The sequence below is a fragment of the Centruroides vittatus genome, unplaced genomic scaffold, assembly GCF_030686945.1.
Source record: "Centruroides vittatus isolate TY-2023 unplaced genomic scaffold, ASM3068694v2 contig_1168, whole genome shotgun sequence".
NCBI lineage: Eukaryota > Metazoa > Arthropoda > Arachnida > Scorpiones > Buthidae > Centruroides > Centruroides vittatus.
In genome coordinates, this window is record NW_027120749.1 from 2,221,371 (window position 1) to 2,229,374 (window position 8,004).

Below are 8,004 nucleotides of genomic sequence, written 5' to 3' on the forward strand. Positions count from 1 at the left end.
CCACACCTTGTCGTTGGTTCCGCTGACCTCCTCCACTCACGTAACGCGTAACAAAACGTAACAGCTATTCTTGACAAGTGAGTAGGTCAACGACCTGTTGCCGAAAGGAGCAGTCCGACTTCCTCCGACCTTTCGAGGCTCACATTACGATCACACTGTAGAATAAATTATATCAATTAATATCTATCGGTTATAATATTATTGATGCTTCTTTAATATTAGATAACAGCACAAAATATTAAACTTATGAAAAAAAATTATTTGAAAAATTACAAGAATATAATGTAAGTTTTAAAACATATTTTTTTAATACGTAAACACTACTTGGCAAATGCTCAGTAAGTATTTTAAAATATATTTTAAATGTTTATTTATCATTAAAAAGCTAAAACCGCAGTCAAAATGTTTATTTTATTTCTATTTTTTCATTTCTTTTTCGAAATTTGAGTCTAAACACCACGGCAGTAAAGTTATTTTACCACACCAGGGGGCGTATTGTGTCTTTTCTGAAATGAAAATATCCAACGGATCACGTAATCGTGACGACGGCCAAGAAAACAACGTTTTGGACCAATCATTTTATTCGTAAGAAAAGTCTTCGGCACAATTTACCCTCCGAATGAGGGGGTAGCGACTGCCTCAAACTGTAACCTTCCCTGTGGGAACAAAGGCAAAGGAACCATACTTCTACGCGTGATTCTTCACGAGATATAGCCCTGTAGAGAATCGCCTACGTCACTTGTGGTCACGTGACACCGTGCCCAAAAGGGGAGCGTACTGTTCAAAAAGAAGCGCGCGTACTGTACAATATATACCAACTATGAAATAACTTTTTTAATAAATTATCTTTCGTAATTCAATTTTGAAGTAAACGGATTGAATTTTAAAAATGATTATATTTAAAACACGTGTCAAATTTTAAAGGGCTCTTCAAAGGGGTAAGTTTCTTTCCAATTTTTGATAGTTTCCTTGCAAGTTGCCAAAATGAATTTCGTTTGGGGTAAACAATTGGCTACTAGCTCGCAACAAGGCAAACAAATCCAAACTTATCCAAAGGGTACAGTTGATCGCCCAGTATATTTTTAGCGATGTGTATAAGTAACTTGGGAATGTCTTGTTCTGCGTAATTTGTGAATGCAAAATCGATGGATTCTATGTCCGGGGGCGATATTTTCAGGTAAGGATCTCGCTACCAACGATTCCAAATCCTCTCGAGACGGCTGGATGTGGTATTTGAGCATCTCTTTGTTGATAGCTATTTTATTTTCTTTAACCAGTATTTGAGTGTGTGTTTTTGCTACGTATAACACTAAGGAGCAGTAAATACTTATGCACTCTGCAATCGCCTCATCTGTGGCACTGAAGGGCGATGAACAACCTTTCAGCACTTGCAACATGCCAAGTAAATTCCCATCGCACTTAACGGGGCAGCAGATGAGATGGCTGACATCTACTCCGTTCGTGGCTCTGATTTCATTAAACATCATCTCATTGTCTGCACTGTTACTGATGCTTACGGGTTTTCCTTTATTGGGAGTAAGGCTACAGCATCCCTCGTTTAGGGAGCATCTGAAATCTGAATTAACGAAGCCGATGCCAGAATCGAAATATTCGGCAATTAATTCGTCTCTCTTGTCGTCGAAGACGAAGAGGTGAATTCTGTCCGCCGATAGGAGGTGGAGAGTTTTGGATAATATCTTGGTGGCAACGTTTCTTGTCATGTCGACGTCCATCAGCAAAGCTCTTATCTGAGAAAATATCTCTCTTAGAAGTTCGTCTCTTATGTCTTCGCACTTAGATTCGTAAAGAAAGAAACAAGTGGCTAAGCAATTGGACAGGAACAGCGCCACGTCCTCATCAATCAGAGAGACGGGTAAACTGTTACCGAGCCTTCTTAATACGATAGTGCAGTTGTGATACGGATAATTGGAGCAGAAACGCAACTTAACGATCTTTTTGTTCTTGTATTTTTCGATTTTAACATTGGTATTCACTTCGCGTTCTGATATTTCCACTTTATTCAAGTCCACTTGTACCTCGTCAGCTTTTACAGCATCTTGAAGCACTATAGAAAACTTTAACAACAGTCTTTTAGTCTCCCCGAGCTTCACGAGTTCCAATATGTCCTCTGATAGATCCAAAGGGGTACGCAAATCGCATCGATTGGCTTCAGAGTTATATTCCTCGCTTTTAGTTCTTATTCATTTTTTCACTTTTTTGACCGTTAAGTTCTCTAAAACGAATTGCTCCACTAAATCGGGATGGTGGTGAAGATACTCCATAATGGTTTCGTCTAGGTTCTTGTTTTTTACACCCGGATTCATTGTCAACCAGTTGGATATGTCGTGGATTGGATCCTTTATCCAACTTTTACGTCGTTGAGAATACATGGTCCAGCCTATCTAATCGCGCACAAAATATTGTTAGATCTTTGATACAGTATTGTTCGAACAATAATCGAATTATCAGTTCTTACTGTTGAGCCACGTAATTTTGGTTTCTTCTTCTTCGTTCCAGTTTATATGGAGATTTTAGCCTGTTGGCCTTTTCTCCGATGTACACCGCTTAACGATTATATGAAGCGGTTCGAACGATGTATAAAACGTTCTAAAGCTTCCACGTGCTGACGAGGAGGAAGATCGACGTGAGCCCAGAAAATAGGAGTGAGGGTTCAGACTACTGTTAAATCTATTGATAAAGTGCGGCCGAGTTCTTGACGGGCCTCCTTATATTTTAGACAAGTAATCCAAAAATGGCGGGATGTTTCCGGAGCGCCACAGTTCGGGCAGTCGGGAGAGACACAAAGACCTCTGGAAAAGAGAAACCCGTTTAACGGGGCTGTATCGGTTCGAAGGCGGGCCAAGAGGGTTTCGGCATAGCGAGACGAGGCGTATGAATATGGCCAGGGAACAAAAGGCCGGAGGTGATCCCGACCTTTTTGTCTAAGACTAGTAGACCAGGAGTCGATGTAGGTGTTGATAATAATATCGCACATGGCCCGGATTAGATCGCGTGTCATGAGGGGCTGTCTCCAGGAGCCGGATGGGTTGTCTTTTCTTGCCGCCTTGTCTGCTGCTTCATTTATTTGAATGCCGACGTGGCCCGGGATCCACCCAATCTCGACTGCCTTGGGATGCAAACTGATTTCGGCTGCTAAGTCGATTATTATTGCCGGGGTGAAAAATTAACATTACCTACCGCCTGTATGACTGATTTGCTGTCTGAGAGAATGACAGTCGGATTGTCGAAGCTGGAGCTGATTTGCAATGCTCGTTTTATTCCTAGAGCTTCTGCGCCAAATACGCTACAGTGCTCGTGAAGGAGCAAAGTTTCCCGGAGTTCGCGAGCCGGAAAAACTACTCCTATCGCCGTACGGGTACTGGATTTGGAGGCATCTGCCCCCAAGAGGAATTTGCCCTGCCAGGAGGACTCCAGAAGCTCCTGAAAACGTGCGCAATTGACCTCCGGAGGGTCAATAGTAGAAAATGATAACTCATCGAGGCAAAGATGAGGAAGAACACTAACTGTGCTCGGAGCCATATGCCTTTGCCGATAGATGCGTGTCATTGGCAGACCCTCTCGGCGGAGATGGGATAAAACCCGGGCACGTACGGACGCTGGTACAGGCGCCAATGATAATATTCCAAACAGGGTGCCGTGAGAAAAATTGAGCTAAACGGACCTGTGGAGATTTGGACGATGGCGTGGGACATCGCTCTTTGGCGTACTTTTGTCTGTAACGGAATGTAAGGGGGTGGACTTACGAACACTCAACGCCGCGCGAAGAGCGGTGTGTATTGGTTTTTCGATACGACTAATCGTGGTAGGAGGAGCGCCGAAGGTTGCCGTAGGACTTAGAACCATGTATACTAGACGAAGAATCAACTTTTCTGGCGCCATTCCGGCGCGAGGCGAAATATTTTAATAAGGAGCTTGCGTGAGTCAGTTTCGTTCGCAGAAAGATTTCATGTTCACGCCACGTAAAGGTCTGAGAAAAATAAATACCTAAGATACGTAATGGCGAACGTTGGGGAATGATTCCCGTGTTTAGAGACAGTGCTATAGGTAGGCGGTGGATTTTCGGAGAAAAATCTATAGTTGCACTTTTGGTGGCTGAGAATGACAGGCTCCATGTTGTTGCCCAGTGTTCGAGGTGGTGAAGAGCCATCTGGATGCGGCAAGCGGCTTGGGTAGGGCTAGTGCTTGTGGTTAGAAGATAAAGATCATCAGCGTAGAGATTTGCCGTTACATTGGCCGGGAGTGCTGTCCATAGGTCCACCATATAAAAAGTGAAAAGGACAGGGGCGAGAACGCTTCCCTGCGGAACACCATGCTGAAAGGCGTGAGGTGCTGATAAAACACCCCGCCAGCGGACTTGGAATGTACGATTGCGGAGAAACGATGAGATCCAAGTAAGCAACTTCCCTCTGATGTCAAAATATTCCAGTTTTGCCAGGAGCCTCTCCTGGCACACTGAATCGTAGGCCCCCTCTAAATCGAGGACGACCAGGTACACCCAATGACGTCTCGCTCGGGCTACCGCTATATGATGGTGTAGTACCACTAGCGCTTCCTCCACCCCTCGGTATGGAAGAAAGCCAAAGTGATGACTATGGAAAAAGTCGGTATGTACGACCAGGTTCAAGATACGATACAGAACCATCCGTTCGAACAGTTTGGTGATGTGGGAAGTTAGGGAGATGGGCCGATACGAGGAGCAAGACGTCGCTAAGCGGCCTGGTTTTGCTATTGAAATAATGATGGCTGAAGTTCAATCTCGGGGACAGGTCCCAGAGGTCCAGATATCGTTCAAACGGTCCAGTAAGATAGAGAGGCCCACGGAGGAGAGAGACCGTAACGCTAGAGCCCTCACCCCGCCTGGACCTGGAGTAGTTGATCTGATCTTGCGAAGAGCCCTGTAGAGTTCTATCTTATTGAATAGACTATCATCAATTATGAGAGGCCTCTGACGAGGGGTCCCTAGAGGAGCGAAAAAACCCGTCGGACGCGCTCGCCCGAAAAAGGAAGCTAGGGCGTTTGCTTGTTGTGTTGGAGTTATCGCATTTGGTGTCGTTAATGTATCCCCTTAGTTCCTTTTCGTAGGTTTCTCTCTTCATAACTACAAACTCCCTACTCTTATCAGCTCTAAGTATTGTAATATTGTTCACCTGAAACCATTTCATAGTTCTGCTAAGATCCTCTCTTAATCTATACACTTGCATCGAACCTTTGCTTTTTAATCCTGCACGTGGCCATCCATTGCAACAGATTGCAACAGATTGAAATTTATAAGGCCTTCCAATCATCCCAGCCAATCAATGTAAAAGACGAAGTGAATTTATCACTAGCATGGCAGGCCCTACTGCAAAAAGAAAATACGGAGTAAAGGAAAGAAACTGGTGGACATTTTATTAAAGAGTTTTGAACATTTTTAAGATTTATAAAGTGAACAAGGAAAATGTTTTCTCGGGGAAAGTTTCTACAGAAGCTAATGGAACATTTTTGAATTTTCGAATAGCACGCGATTCGGAGTAATAAGTATTCGATTGGTCGAAAACCGTTTTGAAGAGAATTAGGCTTGAGAATGGACCCAGAGTGGAGTCCGAAAACGTTCGCCGTAGAAAATTAAATAGACTTTCACCGGTTATAAGGTTTATGATAGAGTTATGTTTACAACCCGATGTTTATAGGAGTTTATTAATAAATTTGAAGTTTGTTGCATAATTTTTATAATTTTACAATGGTCCTGTATTCCCGGCGCAAGCTCCTTGTTTATCGACCAATTCACTTAACGGCGTAGTCGTTGGAATGGAACTCAGTCGTAAAGTGAGGAGTACCTGTAATATAAAAACTTTTTGTGATAAACTTTAGAAAACATCAAAACATTAGTTCAAAGTTAAAGTTAAATTCATCTATTTAACAAATTACTCCTTTTAAGCTTTTGTTATTTAAATTTTACATCATAGTATAATTGAAAATTATCAAACCTCCTTTCTGATCCCCTTAACCTCCTGTTCGAGTGCCAAGAAAGTCTAAGATTCTTTGCCAGCTTTTTATCATGATGTTGATAATTACAATAAAATCAAAAGTAAAAATTCCATTTTCCAATAGTAACTTTAACAATTCTGTATGAGGTGTATGGATCTTAAAGAATATAAATGTTATAGTCACTACAATTCTACCAAAAATTTCTATGTAAAATGCATTTTCATCACTAACAATCTCTTGATGCACTTTTTATTTAATACTAGCTGACCTAGCTGACCCGGCGTTGTTGTGGCTCAAAATGTATCTATTATAAATGTATAACACTTCCCCCGTGGGGGGAATTTCAAAAAATCCCTTCTTAGTGTACATTGTCTTGACGTACCCTATTAAAACGCAATCAAAAACGCAAAAAACCGCATGTAAAATAGTATAAATAGAAGCCGAGTTCTTCACAGTAAGCCTTAATCCTGTCCCTCTCCCCCAGTGGGGGGGAATTTCGACATGTATATTATATTTAAAAAGTGCGTATTCGAATGCAACGTGGTGTCAAAATTTCAAAGGAATCGGTAGGAATAAACGAACGTTATATTTTATTTATATAGATAGATAGAAAATGATCTGCTTTAGTCCATTCTCACAGAAAAGCAAACTTAGGTCGTCGGAAGTTAGCCTGTTCCGGTTAGTCCTTTGATTTTGAGAAAGTTATCCAGTCGTTGGGAAAAGTTTTCAAAGGTCTCGGACGTTTCGTCGTAAGTTTCGAAGGTTAAGGCTTGCGTTTGGCGAACTCGTTGAACTGATAGTTCTGGTTTTGTCTCCGCTGACTGACTCTGTAGTTTCTTGATAAACACATCTAGAGTTGAAATTAATTCCGTAAGTTCACTCATTTTTATATCCTTTCTGTCTTCGTTGCCAATTTTATCCTTGTCGTCAATTTTATTCTTCTCGCTAATTGTATCCTTACCGCCATTGTACCATCCTCGTCGCCAATTGTTATGTCCGTAAAATAAACGATTACTGTTAACGTATACAAATATTAGGACACAAAATAAGAACAAAATTAGATCTGCTCAAACCCCAGGCACAAGCTTCCCAAAGGAGCATAACCGAACAACCGAAATTCTACAAATTTTATCGCGTGGGAAATCGTGTACAATCCCGAAATTACACAACTTCCGGTCCTTGGAAATATGGTATTGTTGCTGAATGACTAGGTCGTGTACATTACTTAATTGAACTCGACGATGGATACGTAATTAAAAGGCATTACAATCAACTACGCCTATGTGAAATTAACAAACAGACAAATCCTATTCAAATAGGATTTTGTCTGTAACGACTTTATTAGAATAGAACGTAACGGCGTGGTAATACAACGTAACGTTTGTGCCTCCAGGTCTAAGTGTTACAACAGCTAATAATGTTTCGGTCTAAGTTAACGCACGACTGCCCGAAGACAAAGAAACACGACAAAGACAAAGGTCAGAGGTGCGGGGTCGCCTAACTAGGTCAAGGGGCAATTCGGTGTGGGTTATCCTCTGGAGGTTTACATACATAACAAATACATAACAGATTCCTCGCCTCAATTAATGGAAAATGGCAAAGATTTGTCAAAATCGACGTAACAGATTTTGAGAACGAACACGATTCGGCAAGCCGCATAAAAGAGGCTTAGCTAAAGCTCCGATTTTAACAATATCCAATTTTCTTCTGATTTTTATTTAAAAGTAATATTAAATAATGTTATTTCATGTTTCGTTTCTGCTATTCCGCTTCCATATACAAAAGAATGTTTTCTATTGTCGATTTCATTCCGTGAAACATTCTGGGAGGCTCGGTCGCCTCCTTTCGTAATGAAAAGTTAATAAAAATGCTAAGAATAAGAAAAATAATTTAACACCGGAATTAACTAATGCCTAAGTAATTTATGTAGGCTATGTTTGTTAAAATCCATTATATAAGTATTAGAAACGAAAATTTATTGAAATGTGTAGTGATTCATATTCAATTTTAACTTTG